The 25,360-nt window shown below is 49.1% G+C and overlaps 1 long non-coding RNA gene across 2 annotated transcripts; it reads left to right on the forward strand.

Moving 5' to 3' along the window:
- The first annotated feature begins 3,594 nt into the window (after positions 1–3,594).
- LOC138243216 (uncharacterized) lies at positions 3,595–10,311 on the forward strand. Of its 2 annotated transcripts, XR_011192045.1 has the most exons (4): positions 3,595–3,878; positions 6,740–7,011; positions 7,507–7,777; positions 8,183–10,311. It is a non-coding gene; the product is annotated as an uncharacterized lncRNA (long non-coding RNA). The 2 variants fall into 2 exon arrangements; XR_011192044.1 differs by lacking the exon at positions 3,595–3,878 and having other exon boundaries at positions 6,649–7,011.
- The last annotated feature ends 15,049 nt before the right edge of the window (positions 10,312–25,360 follow it).

Consider the following 25,360-nt stretch of genomic DNA (forward strand, 5'->3'; position numbering starts at 1 on the left):
AGGTAAATATACCAAGATATTAAAAAACAATTGTACAGTCCTAATCTCATAATGCTTGTGAAGTTTTCCAATAAATCCGAACTGTAATTTTGAAATATTATTGCTGAGAATGCGAAGAGAATACAAAGATCAAAATCAATGAGTGAAAATACAAAAGTAGTTCATTAAACTGAGTTTCTTCCCTGAAATGATTTGATTTGCTTGCAAAGTACTAAGCAGCTTTGAACGGATCACGGGAATCAAATATACAGATGGGTTCAGAGTGTGCTTTCCAACTTTTGTGTAACATTTTCCTTTGATAGGGCAGAGTTGTCTTCACAATCTGGGTTACATAAAAAGGAGTGACGTCAGTACAAAACAGCTTTCCTTCTTGGGGAACAACGGTTGTGTTCCATATTTCTAACTATTTTGGTTTCAAGATCTCAATTTAGTGTGAAACATAAAACCACCCTTTTGGTTAACAACCGAGCCACAAAGACTCATGTACATCTTAACACTCCTCGGTCTCAGTGAAAGTAATACACTCCGTAAAATTTCCAGAGATTCATTTATTTTTAAAGGAAAATCACCAACAGCGGCCGAGATCTACTGGAGTTTTTCATTCTATACTGCGATTTCTGAAGGGTACCCTGTGAAAATATGAGTTTTGACGAGAAGGGATGGACATATAAGGCTTGGGGAATTAAACTTTAAGGTGAAGACTGCGGGTTCAGTTGACTCCGATATACTTTGAAAATTAACTTCGGGATTTAGAGTCAGACATGCTACCGTTGCACCATGGGGTACTTAATTAAAAAAAATAGAAAAACAGTCAGTGTTCCTGGATCTGTTATCAAGAACAACACCTGCACAAGAGCTGCGCAGGAAGAATAAAATATGGTCTGAGATGAAGAGACTCTCTTCGGAAGAGCGGCGCTCTTCACAGGATAATTTTTTGTGAAGCTGATTTGTCTCCTTTGGGGAATTCAAAACAGCTGAGAGCTGTGACCTTGTGGCACAAAGGTAGCATGTCTGACTCCACATCAGAAGGCTGTGTGTTCAAATTATGTCGAGGTCTGCTTTTAGTTTTTCAGGTTCTGCTCGTCCTGAACACGGAATTCACACCATGTAGTTGAGTTCTATCTGTACACCACATAGATAATCTAAACAAAATAGAGCCCTACTGGACATACAGTTAGGATCTCCCACAGCGAATACCCTTGAACACAAGAGAGAAGGCACAGTTCACATCTGTGAAACATCACATCCGTCTTTAGAGACAGCTACATCAGAGAATGGAATCCCGGAAGTTTCAAATAATTTCTTTTAATACAGGTTCAAGCAAACCTGAAAGTTAGGGAGTTTCTGGACACTTTTGTTTTATTAAAAAGTGTCTGAAGCCTGAAAATGTAATTTGAAAAAAAAAAACGCTATTGGAAATTAGCAGGTACTTTTTGTAACGATTTGCTATTTCATGCTGGAAAACAAAGGAAACAGACCCAATGTTTGCTTTCAGGTGCGGTTCATTACATAATAGACATCTATTACTGAGGAGCTTGAATAAAATTTACATGAGCCAGGTAGAAGTCGAACCTACAATCTTATGATCCAACATCAGATGCGTTATTTATTAAACTGCTGGTATTTCACATAACCTGAATTCCCCAATAGTGTGCTCAGCGTTGCTACTAGTAATATACCGCCCCGTCTAAAATTTCAAAGTGAGAAACGTGTGTTTTCTGATTTTTTATGAGTTTTAAAATATAATCTCTTTAAATCAGACAAAGGCTTTATGTTCCGCACTGAAATTCCAATTGATTGAGAATTCAAAGAAAGACTGTTTTCTTCCACAACACCGTATAATTATCACATCCACCAGACTCTCCAACTTCTCCAGACCTTGCTGGGTGAGCATTCGCTCCGATAAATTAGGTCACGTATCATGTTAAATCACTTCTTCTCAACACAACATTTCCTGGTACACGTTTTCTCTATGAAAAAAAGACATTTTTCCCTTGCATGATTTCTCGTTTTTTATCAAAGCGTACAGAAAGAAAAAAGAAGAAGAAATAGTGTTGCAAAAGAACTCTGTCGCCCTTGGGAAATGTCAAACGCATTGGACATGAAAAATGCCCAATAAAAGCCATTTCTCTTCGTTTCTTAGTGTCGGGGCTGCTACTGTATGTAAAAGAGGCAATTTGCTCTGAGAGCAGGTTCAACACTTTCTGAACGCAGATGTCTCAGAGCAGTGTGTCCAAGTAGCTGGAAAAGGTGACAGTCATCCTGTCACCGTAGCTTAGTTGGTTAAAGCGCTTCTCAATTAAACAAAAGAACCTATGCTCAAATCCCAGCTGTGTATTTCTTCCTATCTTGTAGTACAGAACGTACCATTTTGGGCAATCACAAAGGGCTTGACTTCGTTAAATGCATGTGTTCATTTCCTTTCTGGAAAACTTGTTTTTGATTAAATTCACACAGCTTGCGAAACATGAAATTCAGTTTTTGGTTATCAGTGCAGAAGAAATATTACCGGCTGGCAAAAAGAACGGTAAGATATTTTTTTTTTGATTCGAGAAAATACTCCACCAGTCAGTCTCTGTGGCACAATCGGTTAGCGTGTTCGGCTGTTATCCAAAAGGTTGGTGGTTCAAGTCCACCCAGGGTCGGGTTTCTTTTGCGATGTAAACATTGTTTTCGCATCGGTCGATTGGATTTCTCAGCTAAATCACAGCCATTTTAATATTTGTAGGAAATGCGATTGTTCAACACGTGTCAAAAATGTCCAATAATGCCCAACATCGCAACTCCCCAGAAAACCATATTCACCCAAGAAAAATGATCGTCGAATCATCATTTATACTCCCGTCACATCCTCTGCTGAAATATTTTAAAAATACAATGCAGATTTGTTTGAGAACTTGACAAGCATTGTTTTGTTAGCACTGTGCAGTTGGATTTTGATATTTTGACATATTTACCTTAATTTTAAACTGTAAATACTGTACAATCTATTGTAATTGTGTTGTAATATTAAAATATGTTAGCTGAGGATGCAAGGGGGTGAAAGGGAAAGGTCAGAGGGTACAGTAACAACAAGGTTAGGATTGGTGGAGGTGGTAGGGGTGTTGATGGTTTTTCTCTGTAGAGGATGATTGAGTTTTTTATCGTTCTCTGAAGTGAGAAACTGGAAGAGTTGGGAGTTGAGAGATCTGATGAGGTTAGTTATAAAAGGAAGTTGATGTGGAGCTGTTAGCTGTAAGAATTCCTTAATGTCTTTGATGTTGTCATCAAAGATAAACTGCAGTAAGCAAAGATAAAAAGAAAATTATCTTTGCATACTGCCCTGTCTTTCTAACAACTGAAGAAGGCATGGAATAACCTTTTACTTGTTCCTTTGCAGCCTACGCATGCCGACGCAGCTACAGTATAGTTCTGCAAGTCCATCTAAAATAACTTTGTTAATATATGCAGGTGATAAATTAACGTGTCTGAGTATCTTTTCCAGCTTTACTGAATTACATCAACTTGCCCACCGAGGATTAGCGTACCTCCGTTGCCCGAGTAACGTGACGCCTGTGAATGACGTGTAAAGAGCGCATTCTATACCTAGTGGAGACGGACAACGTTTCCAGCGCTGGGTTTCAGGGGCTTTCCCAACCTCTCCTCGACCTTTAAACGCCTTACATAGTAAATTTACATTATCCTGTAATATGAATTTCCCTAACAGAAAAAAAAAATGTAACAGAAGAAACTCTCGTAAGGTTAAATTCCCCCCCCACGATTACAACCTCCGATTAAACTGCTGCCTGGCCGGTGTACGCGTCGCCAGTCCGCTCCGGCTCCGCAGGAGACGGGCTGTCAAACCCGAGACGGGAATCCGGGTCCGGGCTGCCCCACGGGTGAGTGAACCGCCGTCCTCTCCGGGCTTAGTCCGGACGGAAGCTCAGTAGTACTTAGTGCCCTGTTCACTAACTGCTGTAGGGTACGAGAGGTCGGCGGTGACTAAACACTCCGCCTGCAGGGAGAGGGACGGGACGGAGACGGTTATTCTCTTCTGGCAGTTTATTTTAACTGTCACATTTCCACCGTCTCTCTCTCTCTTTCATTTTCGTCCTGCTCTCTCCCGTTTCCTCGTCACATGGCCGCCGCATGGCCAGTCAGAGAACAAGGAAACGCGTGTATCATCATCGTAAACCTGTTCAGAGACGGAAGTAGAGAGCTCTCTTTAACTTAAAAATATTTTAAACTGCATAACCGAATAAAACAATGACAACGGCCCAGGGCATAAACGCGCACCAGTTTCTGACGCGTAGGCGGACTTCAGAGGCGCCTGACTCCTTTTGTCGTTGAACCGACTTCTGTCTTCATTACTTCGGAGTTTCACTCCTACTTCGTATCAGAAATAAATAACTTTCCACACGACTTTACAGGAAGCTGGAAACAACAGGTTCGAGAAGTGATATTTACATGTCTCTATATATAATACTTTCCGTACAAATAAAAGGTATAGATGTCTGGGGGAGGCTCAGTGGTTGTTATTCCTGCCCTGGGATCAGTTCAGAACCTGGGGTGCTGTCTGTGTGGAGTTCTGAACTGTGTTTGTGGGGGTTTCCTCCTGGTGCTCCAGTTTCCTCCCAGTCCAGAGACAGGCTGGGGGGTTAATTGACTTCTTGGTGTGTGTGTATATGTGTGTGTCCTGTGATGGACTGGTGCTCCGTCCAGGGTGTGTGTGTGTCCTGTGATGGACTGGTGCCCTGTCCAGGGTGTGTGTGTGTGTATGTGTGTGTCCTGTGATGGACTGGTGCCCTGTCCAGGGTGTGTGTGTGTGTATGTGTGTGTCCTGTGATGGACTGGTGCCCTGTCCAGGGTGTGTGTGTGTATGTGTGTGTCCTGTGATGGACTGGTGTCCTGTCCAGGGTGTGTGAGTGTGTGTGTCCTGTGATGGACTGGTGCCCTGTCTAGGGTGTGTGTGTATGTCGTGTGATGGACTGGTGCCCCGTCCAGGGTGTGTGTGTGTCCTGTGATGGACTGGTGCCCTGTCCAGGGTGTGTGTATGTGTGTGTCCTGTGATGGACTGGTGTCCTGTCCAGGGTGTGTGAGTGTGTGTGTCCTGTGATGGACTGGTGTCCTGTCCAGGGTGTGTGTGTGTGTGTGTGTGTGTGTGTGTGTGTGTGTGTCCTGTGATGGACTGGTGTCCTGTGCAGGGTGTGTGAGTGTGTGTGTCCTGTGATGGACTGGTGTCCTGTCCAGGGTGTGTGAGTGTGTGTGTCCTGTGATGGACTGGTGTCCTGTCCAGGGTGTGTGTGTGTCCTGTGATGGACTGGTGCCCTGTCCAGGGTGTGTGTATGTGTGTGTCCTGTGATGGACTGGTGTCCCGTCCAGGGTGTGTGAGTGTGTGTGTCCTGTGATGGACTGGTGTCCTGTCCAGGTGTGTGTGTGTGTGTGTGTGTGTGTGTGTGTGTGTGTGTGTGTGTGTGTGTGTGTGTGTGTCCTGTGATGGACTGGTGCCCTGTCTAGGGTGTGTGTGTATGTCGTGTGATGGACTGGTGCCCCGTCCAGGGTGTGTGTGTGTCCTGTGATGGACTGGGGTCCTGTCCAGGGTGTGTGAGTGTGTGTGTCCTGTGATGGACTGGTGTCCTGTCCAGGGTGTGTGTGTGTGTGTGTGTGTGTGTGTGTGTGTGTCCTGTGATGGACTGGTGTCCTGTGCAGGGTGTGTGAGTGTGTGTGTCCTGTGATGGACTGGTGTCCTGTCCAGGGTGTGTGAGTGTGTGTGTCCTGTGATGGACTGGTGTCCTGTCCAGGGTGTGTGTGTGTCCTGTGATGGACTGGTGCCCTGTCCAGGGTGTGTGTATGTGTGTGTCCTGTGATGGACTGGTGTCCCGTCCAGGGTGTGTGAGTGTGTGTGTCCTGTGATGGGCTGGTGTCCTGTCCAGGGTGTGTGTGTGTGTGTGTGTGTGTGTGTGTGTGTGTGTGTGTGTGTGTGTGTGTCCTGTGATGGACTGGTGCCCTGTCCAGGGTGTGTGAGTGTGTGTGTCCTGTGATGGACTGGTGCCTTGTCTAGGGTGTGTGTGTATGTCCTGTGATGGACTGGTGTCCTGTCCAGGGTGTGTGAGTGTGTGTGTCCTGTGATGGACTGGTGCCCTGTCTAGGGTGTGTGTATGTGTGTGTCCTGTGATGGACTGGTGCCCTGTCCAGGGTGTGTGTATGTGTGTGTCCTGTGATGGACTGGTGTCCTGTCCAGGGTGTGTGTGTGTGTGTGTGTGTGTGTGTGTGTGTGTGTGTGTGTCCTGTGATGGACTGGGGTCCTGTCCAGGGTGTGTGTGTGAGTGTGTGTGTGTGTGTCCTGTGATGGACTGGTGTCCTGTCCAGGGTGTGTGAGTGTGTGTGTCCTGTGATGGACTGGTGTCCTGTCCAGGGTGTGTGAGTGTGTGTGTCCTGTGATGGACTGGTGTCCTGTCCAGGGTGTGTGTGTGTATGTCCTGTGATGGACTGGTGTCCTGTCCAGGGTGAACCCTGCCTTGTGCCTGTTGCTTGCTGGGATAGACTCCAGCTCCCCCCTGTGACCCTGGACTGGATACAGCTGTTAGAAAATGGATGTCACTGTCCCCGGTCTCTTTGTGTGTGTCAGTGTCCCCGGTCTCTCTATGTGTGTCACTGTCCCCAGTCTCTGTGTGTGTGTGTCACTGTCCTTGGTCTCTCTGTGTGTGTCACTGTCCCTGGTCTCTCTGTCTGTGTCAGTGTCCTCGGTCTCTCTCTCCAGATGCGCTCCAGAGGTGGCAAGGCTGTAGACTGGAGGATGATGGGAGTGTGGCTCTGTTTGATCACTACAGCTTCAATGGACAAGACTTCCTGTCCTTTGAGGTGGACAACATGACCTGGAGAGCAAGTTCCCTGGAGGCAGAGGGCACTCAAAGGGACTGGAACCAGAACAAGATTAAAAACCAGTATACCAGATTCTTCCTGGAGACTGACTGTATGGAAACACTGAAGAGATTCCTGCAGTACAGAAAGAAACACAAAAACCACACAAAGGTGAGACAGAGAGATATCAGATACAATATGAGACAAATGCACCTAGAAGCTCTACACAAGAAGTTCCCCCATGTGCAGAGGAGTGGGTGGCACAGTGCAGTTTCTGGGGTGCTGTCTGTGTGGAGTTTGCATGTTCACCTCATGTTTGTGTGGGTTTCCTTCCACTTGCTGGCGGGTAAATTGGCTTATGGGAAATTGGCTCGTGTGTGAGTGTGTGTCTGTGTCTGTGTGAATGTGAAGCTTGTGTGATCCTGTGTGAATATGACGTGTCTGCAGTGCTCCAGTTCTACTGTGATCTCCTTTCTTAGCCTGAAGAACAGACAAAGAGAAAATGTGTTTGATTTGTATAATTGTCTAATACTGACATGTTTTGGTTGTTAAGGTTTGCAGAAAGGAGCCACACAATATTTTGTCTGTGCAGCGATGTCGCCTCACCTTGCACAGTGTCCACACTAATTCTCAGTGTGTTAACATTGCTTCCGGTCTCCCTCTCAGTCTCTCCTCAGGTGTTTGTCTCTTCCGAGCATCTGGGAGACACACAGAGCTGTTCCCTGTCCTGTCTGGTCACTGGGGCTTCAGTCCTAGAGTCATAGAGGTCAGTTTGTCCAGGCCTGGAGAGACCGAGGGAGAGGACGTGTGGTCCAATGGGCTCAGACCCAATGGAGACAGCTGAGGAAGAGTGTGGAGATCTGAGAGAGTAAGATCGAGGAATACAGCTGTACTGTCACTCATCACAGCTCCAACCACAGCGTCACGCTGAGCTGGGGTAAGTGTCTGGAGCAGATCAGTGTGTGTTATACTATATCACACACGGGGGTGAGAGTGGAGCAGATCAGTGTGTATTATACTGTATCACACACTGGGGTGAGTCTGGAGCAGATCAGTGTGTATTATACTGTATCACATACAGGGGTGATACAGGAGCAGATCAGTGTGTATTATACTATATCACACACGGGTGAGTCTGGAGCAGATCAGTGTGTATTATACTGTATCACACACTGGGGTGAGTCTGGAGCAGATCAGTGTGTATTATACTGTATCACACACAGGTGAGTCTGGAGCAGATCAGTGTGTATTATACTGTATCACACACTAGGGTGATAACAGAGTCACATTATTTTTGTTATGCAGCAGGTAACGTCTGAAACTTTTCTTGTCTCTATAACAGATTATGCCGCATGTCTGAACTCTAACCACCTGGATTCCAGACTGCATGTCAGGGTGATTCTGGCACTTCTGTGTGTGATGGCAGCAGGGGCTGTAGTCATCTTGCACCAGAAGAAGCTGTGCTGTGTGCCATTTTTACCACTGTCTTCACAAAGTCTTTTCACAGACCCCAGCTTGCTCTCCATGAGACACACAGACAGGGAGAGAAGCTGGGGGTCAGAGTGCAGGGTCAGCCATTGTACAGCACCCCTGGAGCAGTTGGGGTTAAGGGCCTTGCTCAGGGGCCCAAAGGAGTAGGATTCCTCTGCCGGCCGCAGATTTTTAAAAAAGATTTTAAGATTTTTAAAGTACGCAGGCTGGATAGCCAGTAGCCATATCACCCTGCAACTCGCAACTGGTCAGTACTTGGATGGGAGACCTCCTGGGAAAGCTGAGGTACTGCTGGGAGAGGTGTTAGTGTGGCCAGCAGGGGGCGCTCACCCTGCAGTCTGTGTGGGTCCTAATGCCCCAGTATAGTGATGGGGACACTAGACTGTAAACAGGCGCCGTCCTTCGGATGAGACGTAAAACCGAGGTCCTGACTCTCTGTTGTCATCAACAATCCCAGGGTGTTTCTCGAAAAGAGTAGGGGTGTTTCCCCAGTGTCCTGGTCTAATCCCCCCCTGGTCTTTACCAGTCACAGCCTCCTAATTATCCCCATCTCTGAACTGGCTTCATCCCTCTGCTCTCCTCCCCACTGAGAGCTGCTGTGTGCTGAGCGGACTGGAGTATCATCCAGGTGGGGCTGGAGGGGATCCCCATTAACCTGTAAAGTGCTTTGAGTGGAGTGTCCAGAAAAGCACTATATAAATGTAAGGGATTATTATTAATTTTTATTATTAAGCTGTTTAAGATGGCAACACACTTCAGGCGCATGGAACATGAATGCTGGACACGAATATTAATAAGCTTCCAATGACAACACCACAGAGCAAGAACACGTTTGAGCTGAAAGATGTATATTTCACATTGAAACCGCAGGAAGTCTGATTACAGAGTAATTATGTGGTGAATGTTTCTACCACCCTGGGGGTGTCAAAGCATGGTGTTGTAGTTCTAGATGGTGATGCATTTTTTAAAACTCTGTTTGCTTTTGGACATCCACTTTGTAGGAAGAGATTTAGTTCGAGTTTGCTTTTTATTTTATTTTATAGAAATTGGCCTGTCTCATTATTGTCCAGTGCTTCAGGTTAAGGAGCTAGAATTGTGTTAAGGAGCCTCTGAGACTCCTTATTTGATATATATGGAGTACCTGGGGGACAGCTCTGTGGCTCAGTGGTTTTGCTTGGCTGCCTCATACTGCAGAGGCCCCGGGTTCAATTCCAGACCCAGAGTGCTGTCGGGGTGGAGTCTGCATATTCTTCCGTGTGTGTGTGTCCCTTATTGGACTAGCAGGGTACACCAGTATCCATCCTGGATGCATGCACATGATCTCACAAAAGACTTGAACGCGGGTGCCTTGTGCTTCCATTGGATGACAGAGGAGCTACGACCACGATGATTACATAGTACCTAGTTTGGATGATGTCTTACGCTCATGAAAGTCGACTGCAGTTCCAGATATTGAGCAGGTATATTCAAGATTTATACAACCCTGACAGCCTCGATCCTTTCTTGACAGCCTTGTTAGGAGCAAAGGCAATTACTGCTATGTTTAATTACTCTGGTGACCGACACCAAGCTGCATGGTCACTATAATCCACTATTTATTCCATACATGCCAGCGTGATTAAGTAGCACTATAACCCTGAGTATGCACAGATATATACAGTATGTCTCCTTCAAGAAGTTCCTTGAAGTATGTTCCTTTTAAATCATTAATACTACACTTTCTTATATTGATTAAATGAAATGGTCTGAGACACATGTTTGAAAAGTTTAAAATAGGCATGAGGGCGTTATCTACAATACAGTATTTCTAAATGTAAGAATGTGAGAGTTGTGTGGACCTTATCTTTTTTTTACCTTGTTTAGTCTTTTTTTTGGTCAAGTGCAATTGTATTACAGTATGTAGCCCCTGACGGTGTTATTGGTGTTATATGTTATATGTACTCTTGTTTGTACGGTATAAATTTTTGCTGTTGCAATAAAAAAAAACGAAAGTCATGCATAGCAACGGTCACTAAGGAAGTGCGGCTTAATCCCGGAATTCCGGTGTCCGTGCAGTAGAGGGAGACACTCCCTCCGCTCTCACAGTGGATCAGCTGTCACCCTGCTCACAAGGGGGTGGAGGGGATCCCCATTAACCTGTAAAGAGCTTTGAGTGGAGAGTCCACAAAAGCGCTATATAAGTGTAAGCAATTATTATTATTTATAACAAATCAAATTACTTAAGAACATATGAAACGTTAATGATACCAATAGACAATTCAGCTTATTAGATGTTAGAGTGGGCTGCTGGAGCAATAGGATCCTATGCAGGACTCTGGAGTGGAGAAAGCACTGAGCAGAATCGCAAGGCAAAAACGTAAACCAGAAGGCAGGTGAGTAAGTCGGTACACAGGGTGGCGAACAGGAGGCAACAATCCAAATCACTAGGTAAAAATCCAATCCGGGAAGCAGGCGAGACGGTCGAAACACGGAGGCGTAAACGGGGAAGCAGCAATCCAAATCACAAGACGAAAGAGTAAACGAAAGACAGACTAGGAATTCGAAAACCTGAGACAAACCAGAAGTAAACCGCGCACTAGGGAGCTCTAGGAGAATCCGCAATAGTGAGCGGGGAAGTGAGGAAAAAGGGGAACTAAAATAGAGACGGAAGAGAAGGTGATTGGTGTTACTTGCGGCGTGAGCTTGTCTTACCGGGTGTGTGCGTGGGAATGCGAGAAGGGAGAGCGGCACGAGTGGAATGCGTAACAGTACCCCCCCCCACAGGGTCGGCTCCTGACGACTGGATAACCGGCGCGGGATGGGTGTGAAGGAAATCTCGAATAAGGTTTCGGTCCAGGATATCCACTTCAGAAACCCAGGAACGTTCCTCTGGGCCATAACCCTCCCAGTCAATCAAAAACTGGCGGATCCCTCTGCGCCATCGGGTGTCCAAAATCTTATTCACCGTATAGGTGGGAACTCCATCCATCAGTCGGGGAGGAGGTGGGCGAGGTTGCCGAGCAGAGAGTGGGGATCTGTGGTAGGGCTTCAAGAGGGAAACATGGAAGGTGGGGTGAATCCTGAGGGTGGGGGGGAGGGCGAGGCGGTAAGAAACAGGGGTAACACGGGATAGAATTCTGAAGGGGCCAATGAAGCGAGGACCCAGCTTGCGGGAAGGTTGCTGGAGTGGAATATTCTTGGACGACAACCAGACGAATTGGCCTCGACGTAGACGGGGAAAGGGACGTCGCCGTCTATCAGCAGAAAGTTTCTGTCTCCTAAAGGTCTTGAGCAGAGCAGTCCTGGCCTTTTTCCAGAGTTCCGGGAGGGAAGAAAAATATGCCCGAACAGCGGGGACATCAGAATCGGGAATAGTGTCGGGGAAGAGCGATGGTTGATAGCCCAGTGAACAGAGGAACGGAGACATATTCGTGGAGGAGGTATAGAGAGAATTATGGGCATATTCAGCCCAGGGGAGGAGGGAAGCCCAGTTATCGTGGGCGGCAGAGACATAGGACCTGAGGTAAGTCAGCAGGTCCTGGTTAATCCTCTCCGCCTGACCATTGGCTTCGGGGTGGTAACCAGAAGTGAGGGAGGAGGATGCCCCTAAGGTCTGACAGAAAGCCTTCCAAAACTTAGATATAAACTGCGGGCCCCTGTCAGAAACAATATCCTTGGGAATGCCATGGAGACGGAAAACATGTTGGACAAAAAGGTCCGCCATTTCCCGCGCTGATGGGAGGGCTGGAAGAGGAACAAAATGCGCAGCTTTAGAGAAACGGTCGATGACCACCATGATAGTCGTTTTACCGTGGCTGTTTGGGAGATCTGTCAGGAAGTCGACCGAGAGATGAGACCAAGGCCTTGAAGGAATAGGAAGAGGTTGTAATAGACCCGCCTTCTTCTGTCGAGGGGTCTTGCTCCTAGCACAGGTGGGACAGGCTCGTACGTATTCTGTTACGTCAGATCTAAGAGAAGGCCACCAGAAGTCCCTGGAAATGAATTCGATGGTACGACGAGTGCCAGAGTGAGCAGCGAAGCGGGAGTCATGGCCCCATTGAAGAACTGCGGAGCGCACTGCATCAGGAACAAAGAGGCGGTCTGGGGGGCACTGGGGAGGGACCGTGAGGTTCTGGAGAGCCCGTCTCACTTTGTCTTCGATGTCCCAACGTACAGCTGCGAAAAACCTGTCAGGCGGCACAATAGGCGCTGGCGGGTCTTCGGAGTCCAAGGGGTCGTGAATGCGGGACAGGGCATCAGCTTTGATATTCTTGGAGCCAGGAGTATAGGTAATGAAAAAACGAAATCTGGAGAAGAACAGGGACCACCTAGCCTGGCGGGGGTTGAGGCGTTTAGCAGATTGCAAGTAGGCCAAGTTCTTGTGGTCAGTGAGGATAGTAAAAGGATGGATGGCCCCTTCCAGCCAGTGTCTCCACTCCTCCAAGGCAAGCTTGATGGCCAAAAGTTCCCTGTTCCCAACATCGTAATTCATCTTGGCAGAGGATAGGCGTCTTGAAAAAAAAGCGCACGGATGGAGCGTGCCCTTAGGACCATGGCGTTGAGATAAAATGGCGCCGACCCCAAGAGCGGAGGCATCGACCTCGAGCACAAACGGAAGAGAGGGATCGGGGTGACGGAGAACTGGGGCTGAGGAAAAGTTCTGCTTGAGACGACGAAAGGCCCGATCAGCCTCTGGGGTCCACCTTCCCTGTCCAGGGCCTTTACGAGTAAGGGAGGTGATGGGTGCTACAACAGAACTAAAGTTTCGGATGAAACGGCGATAAAAGTTGGCAAAGCCTAGGAAACGCTGCACTTGTTTCAGGTTCTTGGGTGTGGGCCAGTCCAAGACAGAAGAGACCTTAGCAGGGTCCATCTCGACGCCCAGAGAGGAAATTATGTATCCTAGAAAGTGAATCCTGGACGCATGGAAAGTACACTTCTCCAACTTGGCATAGAGACGGTTGTTGATGAGTCGGGTGAGTACTTCGCGGACATGAAGGACATGATCATCCATGTTGGGAGAAAAAATTAAAATATCATCGAGGTAAACCAAAACATACTTCTGAATGATGTCCCTAAAAATGTCGTTCATAAAACCCTGGAATACAGCAGGAGCATTAGCCAGGCCGAAGGGCATGACCTGATATTCATAATGACCCAGAGTAGTAATGAAGGCAGTCTTCCACTCGTCACCTTCACGGATGCGAATGAGGTTGTAGGCACCCCGTAGGTCAAGTTTGGTGAAGACGGAGGCTCCCTGAAGAGATTCCAGTGCAGAGTTAATGAGTGGAAGGGGATACCGGTTCTTGATGGTGATCTCATTAAGACCTCTATAATCGATGCAGGGCCGCAGGGATCCGTCCTTCTTCTCGACAAAAAAGAAACCTGCACAGGCCGGAGAAGTAGACGGGCGAATGAAACCAGAATCCAAGGAATCACGGATGTAGGACTCCAGGGCGTCAGATTCATTAATCGACAAAGGGTAGATACGTCCTCTCGGAGGGAGGGTTCCAGGCAGTAGGTCAATGGCGCAATCGGAGGAACGGTGTGGCGGCAAGGAGAGCGCTCTTTGCTTGCTGAAGGCGAGGTGCAGGTCCGAATATACAGAAGGGATTCCGCTGGTGTCCTCCTGGGCGAGGTGCACAGAGGAGCATCTGAGAGGCAACTGCAGACAGCGATGATGACAATTGGGTCCCCAGGCGAGTAGTTCACTGTTGGACCAGTGAAAATGGGGGTTGTGCATCTTCAGCCAAGGGTATCCGAGAACCAGGGGGTGGGAGGGAGAGTGGAGGAGTAGGAACTGGATGCTCTCAGAGTGGAGGGCACCAATGCGGAGAGTGAGGGGAATAGTTTGCCATTCCACAAGAGTGAGAGGGGATCCGTCCAGGGTGAGAAGGCGAATAGGGGGAGAAACAGGGACGCGAGGAATATTCCAAGTGGTGGCGAGTCCGGAGTCTAGGAAGTTTTCTTCTGCGCCTGAATCAACAAAAGCCAGAAGAGATTCTTTGAAACCATCCCCAGAAACCAGAGCAGGCAAAAAGAGGCCAGAAGGGGCAGCAGGGGAAAGAATACCGACCTTGACAGAGGGCAGGGAAGTGCGGGGGGGGCAGAGAGGGCATGAAGCTCGGAGATGGTCAGCAGCCCCGCAATAAAGGCAACAACCCTGGGAGAAACGGCGGCGTCGCTCCTCAGAAGACAGCCTGGTGGTCGGGCGGGGGGTGGCAGGAGGGGGAGGGAGCCGGGCACGTTGTTCTTGGAGCCTGATGTCAATTTCAGCCAGACGGGAGATGAGGTGCTGTAAGGAGGGAAAGTCCAATGGAAGATATGTGAGGTGGTCCTGTAAAGCAGAAGACAAGCCCTGGCAGAACTGGTGAATAAGAGCCTCTTCATTCCAGGGAACTTGGGAGGCCAGGAGGCGGAATTCCGTGGCATATTCTTGGAACGAACGGGAACCCTGAGTGAGAGAGGTGAGACGGGAGATGGCAATGTGGTGGGAGTGGAGCTGACCAAAAATGGACTGCATGGCAGCAGCGAACTGGTTGACATCAGCAGTCACGGGGAGATTCTGAGCAAGGAGGGAGGTAGCCCAGTCCAGGGCGCGACCGGAGAGGTGGGAGACCAAGAAGGCAATCTTCTCTCTGTCGGTGGGAAAACAGTCTGGCCGAAGGTGGAAGGCCATCCAGCACTGGGTTAAAAAGCTCTGGAGCTTTGCTGGGTCACCCTCAAATTTCTCCGGGGTGGGAGGGGGCAAGGGGCAAGCAGCAGCAGCCACCAGGGGTGGGACAGGCACAGGTGCCACTGGAGGGGGTGGCGGCCGGGTGGTGTGGTCCACTAGGCGTTGAACAGCAGAAGTCAGTTGCAGAAGGGCGTGGGACTGCTGTTGCAAAAAGGTGGCAGTGGAGTTCTGGTCCGCTGGATCCATGTCGGCTCACTATTCTGTTAGAGTGGGCTGCTGGAGCAATAGGATCCTATGCAGGACTCTGGAGTGGAGAAAGCACTGAGCAGAATCGCAAGGCAAAAACGTAAACCAGAAGGCAGGTGAGTAAGTCGGTACACAGGGTGGCGAACAGGAGGCAACAATCCAAATCACTAGGTAAAAATCCAATCCGGGAAGCAGGCGAGACGGTCGAAACACGGAGGCGTAAACGGGGAAGCAGCAATCCAAATCACAAGACGAAAGAGTAAACGAAAGACAGACTAGGAATTCGAAAACCTGAGACAAACCAGAAGTAAACCGCGCACTAGGGAGCTCTAGGAGAATCCGCAATAGTGAGCGGGGAAGTGAGGAAAAAGGGGAACTAAAATAGAGACGGAAGAGAAGGTGATTGGTGTTACTTGCGGCGTGAGCTTGTCTTACCGGGTGTGTGCGTGGGAATGCGAGAAGGGAGAGCGGCACGAGTGGAATGCGTAACAATTAGAGCTCAGTGTTTGTTCTGTACACATGTACTTATAATACATGGAATAATTTACAAAGATCCCACTACGTCCCCCTGTGTAGAATAGATGTTTATAATCTGTTTAGTCTATTGTTAGTCTCTAAACTGTCAAAATTGAAAATCTGACGTTTAATCATATTCCACTTACTGTAAGTCCACCTGTTCTGATCTGTGGTTTCAATGTCATCAACCATCAACTAACCAACCATTTTTATTCTCCTTAAAACTTTTGAAATCCAACTTTTGAGCAGCTGGTCAGAAAGTCAAGATGCCCAGTAAGGCTGATCGAATGTTCCCTTCCAAACATACGTGAGAGGAAAAATACACCAGTGATTGCCAAAGCAAACAATTCTCAAAAAGTATTTCCTTGGACCTGAATACTACTACTACATTTAAATGTGATAATATATATATATATTCATTAAACAACTCTCAATGCATTTTCACTGTACTGAGACCAGACCTTGATGTTTAAACAGAGAACCACTCATAGAGAAAATATTATACTATATCCATATATATTGAACCTTAATATAAATGCTACGGTATTTGACGCTTGCATTATTCTTAGACGTCGGTCTGTCGCCAGTGGCCAGTCGCCACTGTTTCACAGAGGAATCCTGTGCAGACTGATCCTCCGACACTCAGTCTCCCATAGGGTGGCACTGCCCTGTGGAGCAAAGACATCACCGATGAAGTTCCTGGCGTTCAGAATGCGCGTCGCCAAGGCTGTGCTGCTTAAGCATCTCACCATCTTCCTCCTCGTCTTTCGAGAACACCACGCCATTGTCCTCCTGGCCCCAGCGCAGGCTGGTGTTGCCCAGCTCGGTGTGCCTGGACAGCTCTCTCGTCACCTGTGGAGGGGACAGTACCACAGCAGCCCGGGTCAGAAATCAGGGCCCGGTACGTCTTCCTGAACGAGAGCCGCGGTCTTGTCACGGCAGGGAGGACGCGATCGCCGGGCGAAACAGGGAAGCAGCAGCAGACAGCGCCTGTGGTGGGTGATAGTGGTCTGTAGTGGGAGGTGGCAGCTGGAGTGAGCGCTCTGGAAAACGTGGGACGTAGTGGGATTCAAAGTTGCAGAACGAAGCAGGGAGGCAGCCAGAGAGGTGACGTCGAAAGCAAGCAAAGCCCGGAGCCGATAGATACCCAAGCGAAGCAGCTAAGAGACGAGGTCGAGGCGAGAAATCTTGGACGCCAAGGAGCAAACACAAGGGCAATCCAAGAGCAAGGTCGAGGGAAACGGGGTCAAAGAATCAAGGAAAACTTGACTAAGGAACACAAAGGCTCAAGCCTGAACTCCCTAACACTGAGCGAGTGGAGGGCTGACTGTGAGCAGGTGGAACTGATCTTCCACCCGATTGCACTGTCACGGCAACCAGGTGACTGACAGGTGGCCACGTCGGTTGCTGTGGTTACTCGGAAGGGTCTTTGAGCAATCCAACGTGAGCAGGCATGATACAATAAACAAAGCCAGCAAGGGAAAGGTCAGCGCTTCGATATAACTGCAACTATGATCTCCAGTATTCTCTCTCTTATATTCTAGTTTAAAGCCCTTATTAACTCTATAACTCTACCCTGCACTTTTGGGCCTATTCATATCCTCCCTTAATTCAAAATGCCAAAAGGAAGATAATAGTAATTTCTTCTGTTTGTTTTGTATTGCGTTTATTAATCACTTCCACTCCCCAGTTTATAAATACTCCCAGTCTGTCCACAGCTCTGCGCTAATCTTCTCTTGCTCCCCTCCCTCCATCCTATCTTGACCCTTGCAACTGCCTCCCTGGCTCATTCTTCACAAATGATTTCCCCAGCCAGGTGAGGTAACACTACAATAATAAGTACACTATCCCTTTATATTCATCTGATTGTTTCCTGAATTCCTAAAATGCTGCTTTTTAACCAAAGAAAATCCCCAATAATGATTCATATTGGTAGGAACCCACTGCGTGCAATGTGTGACAACCATTATGATTGAGTGTATTTCTGATTTCTGTATAACAAAGCAATGTGTGGCTCATTATGCATAGCATTGACTGGATGATCTTTTTTGTCTACTGCAGCTCCAACAGTATGATTTGCTTAGTTTCTTCTTTACGAGGAGCCTGGAATATCGCAAGCCACCTATGCACACTGACACAATCTAGTAGTCGATTTCCTATACCTGGACCAGAAGCCACTCTTTAACATCTGGGTCATTAGGATTCACTTCCGAGTCCATTAATATCCTTACTCTCAGCACCACTCTCTTCCCTGTGGAGGAAAGGATGAAAACAGCATAGAAGACAAAAAAAGAGGCAAACCCCATTCTGAAGTAGCATTAAGTGATTCACCCTGCCTGGTCTGAGGGACAGTTATATGGTCAAGGACGTCAAAACATCACTTACAATATTACAAAAGACTGGTGCTCTGAAGGTGGCTCCAGAGTCAATCCCAGCAAGCAACAGGTGCAAGGCAGGGTTAACCCTGGCAGTAATGCCAGTCCGTCACAGGGCACACACCACAGCTCATTTTCCCAGGAGCCGATTCAAAACCTACCAGCATGTCTTCGTACTGCAGGAGAAAACCCACGCAAAGACAAGGAGAACATTCAAACTCCATGCAGACAACAGCCCAGATACTGAACCCAGAGCTCAGGCACTACGAGGCAGCAATGCTAACCACTGCACCCAGTGCACCCTGGGACCGACTCTGGGCCACCACAAGTGCGAACTGGACAAGCGGTCGTGGAATAGCAAAGTGAAGGCGACGTTCCCCGCAAGGTTACCCCCATAAGGCTGTCGAAGTGGCACCGCGATAACTTACCACTGTAGCAGAAGAAAGCGTAGGTGGTGTTGCAATTATAGTCATTCCAGGAGCCTCTTGCACTCCCCTGAAGATTCACGGCGCCACAGCTCTCGATGCCGCCATAATTGTTGGGCTCGCCCACGTGCCAGGGGCGGAAAGTGGAGACGTCCCCATCGGACCACTTCCAGGGCTCGGTGAACAGTCCGATCCAGACCTCCCTGCCTCCGGCCGTAACTCTTACTAACTCATTCTCGCTCTGGCTCCTCACCCGGGTCAGGTCGGTGTAATGTTCTCTGCAAAACGTCAGGGCTTCTGTCCAGTTCTTGGCCTCAGCCACCAGGAAGTATTGATCGGCTGCGCCTTCCCCCCCTGAAGAAGTGAACCCCAGTCAGTAGTCGGGTTGAGGGTCGCGGAGCAGCCTCGGCAAGCAACAGGCAGGATACCACCTGGATGGGACGCCAGTCCACTGCACGGAGGCACAAGCACTGCATACAGTCACACCAGGGCCAAACATTCCCAGCAGCCAATTCACTCACCAGAGCGTCTTTGGACTGTGGGAGGACACTGGAGCACCTGGAGGAAACCCCCACGCACAAGGGGAGAACATGCAAACTCCACCTTGCCACCCCAGGATTTGAACCCAGGGCCCCGGTGCCGCCATCCCATCAGCCCAAGAGCCACTCAAAGGATTCAATTCTGAGAACAATGGGGAATTTCATAAGGAGGAATTACTCGTACTCCCAAGCCCCCCCCTCCCTCCACCACCTTCACATGCAGTAGTCGCGTGAGAAAGACCGTAAAAGGCCGTAAAAGACTCAGGGGCCATTTACCTTGATAGCAAATGGAATAGCTCGTGAAACTGCAAGGGCGATCTGCCCACAACCCGCCGCCGACCATCGCCACGCAGTTCTCCTTGCCGCCGTAGTTGTTTGGTTCTCCCGCACGCCAGCTGGTAAAAGCAGACCTCCCCACGCCGTAGAGGTAGCCCCCCCCGAGGGACCACTGCCACAGGTCCCAGACATAGTACAGGCCGGTCCAGGCGCAGCCCGTGACCGGCTCGGTGGTGGCAAGGAGCTGCTCCAGGTCGGCTGGCCCACTCACGGTAGCCATGTCCGTGTACTGGCCCCTGCAGTACGCCCGAGCCCCCGCCCACGTCCTGCGCTTGCTCACGAAGTGTTAGCGGTGAGGCGAGACCAACGCCCAGAGGCCTGAAACACAGGAGGCAGGGTTGAGGCTTAGGAGCAGGGGTGACCAGCTCGCGATGCCTGTCCAAGCCTGCGCACGACGTGCCAACGCGTCGGAGAAGCAAATCCGGTCGGGAAATGGCCCGGCACTTCTCAACCCGACATTTGTGGCTGTCGTTTTGAGTGGTTTTGTCTTCCCTGGGGGAGGATTTCAAATGGGTCTGCCAATGCACTGTGAAGTGGCACAGGGGCTTTAGGACTGCAGTTTCTCAGCGTTGGGACGCTGGGTTCAGCTCTGCTTCTGGTCTGGTTTGTATATTCGACACTGTGCTCACGCTGGGTTTCCTCTAGGGTGCTCCAGTCTGCTCCCCAGTCGAAAGGCATGCTGGTATGTTCACTGACGTCTGGGAGAGTTAGTGCCAGTGTGATGGAGTACCACTCCTTGTGCCTGCTGTTTACTGGAATAAGCTCTGGCTGTCCCACCACCCTGAACTGCATGAGGTGGAACAGGTTTGGAGGATGGAATATCATATAATCAAGAGCACCGCTGATATCAAAGTCAGGCGGAACGATTAATTGGCAAAAAGCAACGGCATCAACAAGACCAGATGATAATCAGTCTAAGATGGCGCCGTGTTAGTGGCAGCCTGCTACAGCAGGTCTGTGTCTTTTTGTTGTCTTTTTGTTTCTTTCAGTTAGTTAATGCTAGTGTGTTAGTGTTTTTTCTTCATACCTTTGCCGGCAACTAGATTTGCGATCACAACATGATGGATACTAGAAAGCTGACATGCTTTTTCTTGTTTTTTCTGATACTCGGACCTCTGTTTCTATCGGGTTGCAATGCCGATAGCTACAGAGGCATTGTCTACACGCATGACCAGCTGATCGCGCTAGCGCGTCCGGCTCTACTCACTGGAGAGAAGCCATTGGTGCCGGAGGAGCTGAGGAGGAGAAGCCGAGGCTGTAGGGCTGGTGCGACGCAAAAGGCGAAGAGAAGGAGATTTAAACCCTACCTTCCTTCGATCATCATGGGAAATGTGCGGTCCTTAGTGAACAAGATGGACGAACTGGGAGCATTGGTGAGAAGCCAGAGGGAGTATCGTGAATGCAGTATCATGTGTTTCACCGAGACGTGGCTGCAGGAACTTATTCCGGACTCGAACGTTACCATCGGCGGCTTTCAGACGGTGCGGGCGGACAGAAACACCGAGAGTGGTAAGAGGAAAGGAGGGGGGCTCGCGGTGCTTGTCAACAACAGATGGTGTAATCCCGGACATACTCATGTTAAGGAGCGCGTCTGTAACCCGGACATCGAACTGGTAGCCGTAGGACTGCGTCCGTATTATCTGCCGCTGGAGTTTACATGCGCCATCTTTGTTGTTTACATTCCACCTACGGCAAATGCAGAGGTAGCGTGTGACGTCATAAACACAGTCACAGCCAGTCTACAAACAAAGCACCCAAGCGCTTTTATAGCTATTTCAGGGGACTTTAACCACGTATCTATTTCCACCACTTTGCCTACTTTCCACCAATTTGTTAAGTGCCCGACCAGAGAAAACAAAAAACTGGACTTATTATATGCCAATGCTAAGGATGCATATAGTTCCACAGCCCTTCCCCCCCTTGGCAGATCAGATTACAACCTTGTCTTGCTTACACCACTATACAAGCCTATTGTCCAGCGTCAACCTGCAACCATGAGGAGTGTGAGGAGATGGTCTCAAGAGGCTATGGAGGATCTACGTGGTGCTTTGGAGGCCACCGACTGGGATGTGCTGTGCGAACCACATGGGGACGACATAGACAGCATGGTGGACTGTGTCACTGACTACATTAACTTCTCCGTAGACAACACCATCCCCACCAAAGACGTACACTGCTTTTCCAATAACAAACCCTGGATCACCAGCGACTTGAAGGCTCTTCTGAATGACAAGAAGAGAGCCTTTAGGAGGGGGGATAAGGAAGAGGTCAAGCGTGTACAGAGGGAGCTAAAGCAGAAGTTAAGAGAGAGCAAGGACGCCTACAGGAGGAAAGTAGAGGACAAGCTGCAAAGGAATAGGGTAAGGGATGTATGGATCAGCATGAGAGAGATCACTGGCTTCAAACAGGCTGGGGGTGCAACAGAGGGGAACCTGGAGATGGCCAACGAGTTGAACCAGTTCTTTAACAGGTTTGATTCTGGGTGCTCTGTGGCTCAACACCCATCCCCCCACAGCCACACGCTCCCTAACCCTTCACAGCTGCGACTGCCTAACACCTCCTCCATCCCCCCACAAACATGGCCGCCTACAGCTACAACCCCCGACAGCTACTCACCCACCCATCCCCCACAGCTGCCACTCCAACACTTCCGCCATTAACACCTGCAGCACTGAAAGCCCTATGAGCACCATCCCCCAGGCCAGGCTGACCATCACAGCTGACCAGGTGAAGAAGGAGCTGAAGAGGCTGCACCAGGGTAAGGCCACAGGGCCAGATAACATCTGTCCCAGAGTTCTGAGGGCCTGTGTTGATCAGCTGAGCGGAGTGCTCCAGCGACTATTCAACCTGACCCTGCGCTTGGAGAGTGTCCCGGTGCTCTGGAAGACATGCCTGGTCCCGGTACCAAAGAAAGGGCGCCCCTCTGTCCTCAACGACTACAGACCAGTTGAACTGACTTCTCACGTCATGAAGACACTGGAGAGGTTGGTCTTATCCCACCTGAGACCCCTTGGTCAGCTCATCACTGGACACCCTACAGTTCGCCTACCAGCCTAGTGTTGGTGTGGAGGATGTGATCATCTACATGCTGCAAAGGGCCTACTCACACCTGGACAGGGCTGGCAACACTGTAAGGATCATGTTTTTAGACTTCTCCAGTGCCTTCAATACCATCCAGCCCTTACTTCTAAGGAGGAAGCTGGAGGATATGCAAGTCGATGCCTCCATGACCTCGTGGATCACTGACTACCTGACAGGCAGACCACAGTCTGTGAGACTTCAGAACTGTGTGTCTGAACAGGTAGTGAGTAACACAGGGGCACCTCAAGGGACAGTTCTTTCTCCATTCCTCTTCACTCTCTATACTTCGGACTTTGAACTTCGGGTTGAACCACTTGGAACTAAATGTAACAAGGACAAAGGAACTGGTGGTAGATTTCAGGAGGAAAAAGGTCAAACCTACTCCTATCTACATCCATGGGAGTGGCGTGGAGATGGTGGACTCGTACAAGTACCTGGGAGTGCACATCGACGATAGACTGGAATGGTCTAAGAACATCGAGGCCATCTATAAGAAGGGACAGAGCCGGCTTTAGTTCTTGAGGAGGCTCAGGTCCTTCAATGTATGTAATAAGATGCTACATTTGTTCTATCAGTCGGTGGTGGCGAGCGCCATTTTCTACGCAGTGGTATGCTTGGGCCCTGGGATTAGAGCTGTGGATTCTAAAAGGCAGAACAAGCTCATCAGGAGAGCAAGCTCTGTCATTGGGTCTGACCTGGACCCCTTGGAGGTAGTAGCTGAGAGGAGAATGGTGTCCAAACTAGAGGCCATCATGGACAACATCTCCCATCCCCTCTATGACAGGCTTGTAGAAATGAAGAGCATGTTCAGCAATAGACTGATTCATCCACGGTGCGACAGGGAGCGCTACAGGAGGTCATTCTTGCCTTCTGCCATAAGACTGTACAACGCATCTGTCACGATATTAGTTCCCCCTCCTTAAGGGTGCTCCAGCCCTATCACTCAAGACTTTATTCCATGCACCTGCTCCCTATTCCCTGCCCACCTTAAAAGCCAGGCGCTGACGCTCTTCCGGGCTCTGCATCTGATTTCCATATCGTGCGAGTCCGGGACCAGGAAGCGCCTGGTCCCGTTAAGGTTTTAACCTCCGTTCCCGTTCCTGTTCCCCGTCTTCGTGGTTTTCCGACCCGGTCTTCGTGGTTTTAATTCCGAGTTCTGATGGATCTCCTGGTTTTGGACTTACCTTCGTGTTTTGGATACTCTATGGATTATTCTTTGGGATTGTTCGCCTCGGCCACACCTCCACCGTGCACCAGCGCACCTTGGACACGCCCCCCTGTCTTCAGCCCCGTTTTCCTGCATGACGTTTCCCCAGTGTTCCCCCACTTCGTCGGATTGTGTCGTCCGCATAGGGTCCGGAAAGAACTGTTCGTTACAGAATGCAGAGCCAACACCTGGACCCCGCGGACGGCACCCTGGCAGCCCGGATTCCATCAGTTTTTTTTTTCTCTCCCCCTTTTTTTTTTCTTAGGGCTTCGGAGCCGCCCTGAAAAGGAGGGGCGTACTGTCACGATATTAGTTCCCCCTCCTTAAGGGTGCTCCAGCCCTATCACTCAAGACTTTATTCCATGCACCTGCTCCCTATTCCCTGCCCACCTTAAAAGCCAGGCGCTGACGCTCTTCCGGGCTCTGCATCTGATTTCCATATCGTGCGAGTCCGGGACCTGGAAGTGCCTGGTCCCGTTAAGGTTTTAACCTCCGTTCCTGTTCCTGTTCCCCGTCCGCCGGTTCCGACCCGGTCTTCGTGGTTTTAATTCCGAGTTCTGATGGATCTCCTGGTTTTGGACTTACCTTCGTGTTTTGGATACTCTATGGATTATTCTTTGGGATTGTTCGCCTCGGCCACACCTCCCCCGTGCACCAGCGCACCTTGGACACGCCCCCCTGTCTTCAGCCCCGTTTTCCTGCATGACGTTTACCCAGTGTTCCCCCACTTCGTCGGATTGTGTCGTCCGCATAGGGTCCGGAAAGAACTGTTCGTTACAGCATCCACCTTGCGTCTGGGCAGAGGCAACATTGACAGTGACCTGTTTCTGGACTGAACGCATCTACACATCTACTGCTACATCTGTCCTCTTCTTTTCTTTTCCCGTTTACAACCGTTTTTTGTGCAATATATGCCAGGGACCCGTGCAATACATTTATATTTATATCTATATCTATATTTAGATCTATATTTATTTTCATATGTGTGCTACGATTTTTCTGCGTACTGTTCTGTTCTAGTTTGTTCTTTGTGTGTCCGGACTGTGAGTAACTCTTTTAGTGCACCCCTCACTGTACTGATTGTATTGTATGTATTGTATTATTATTTTTATTATTATTGTATCATTCGTTACACTGTGGCTGTGTTGTCTGTGTAAAGCTGCTGTTGCGCTGCACTTTCCCTCACGGGATCAATAAAGTATCTATCTAAGGAGGTACAACCTCCGAGTTGGTAGGCTGGTGGCCACAGGTTCTTTGATGAGCAATCGGCCCCCTGGTCATTTCTGTACTTTGCTCAGATCCAGATGAGCGGACCAGTCCAGACTGCAGACGATCGCAGGTGATACAGCGGGATTAGCGGAGGCCGAGAAGCGGGCAGCAAATGAAATTCAAATGATTTAAATCAAAAACACCTGACAGATCATGTCTAAGTGTGGGGTTCTGGCGTGCCGGCAGGAAAAACAAACTTTCAATGCAAAACTCAGGGAGGATACTCGGGGAAAAGACAGGTGTTTATGCTGATGCGTCGTTTGCATCCTCGAAACAATGTGAGCGAGCCATAAGCCACAGGCACAAGGCAGGACAGATGAATGACTATGTTAACACAGGGACACCAGCCTATTGCAGGGCACAGATATGCCCACACTCAC

This window comes from Lepisosteus oculatus, chromosome 14 (genome assembly GCF_040954835.1).
Source record: "Lepisosteus oculatus isolate fLepOcu1 chromosome 14, fLepOcu1.hap2, whole genome shotgun sequence".
Classification (NCBI taxonomy): Eukaryota; Metazoa; Chordata; class Actinopteri; order Semionotiformes; family Lepisosteidae; genus Lepisosteus; species Lepisosteus oculatus.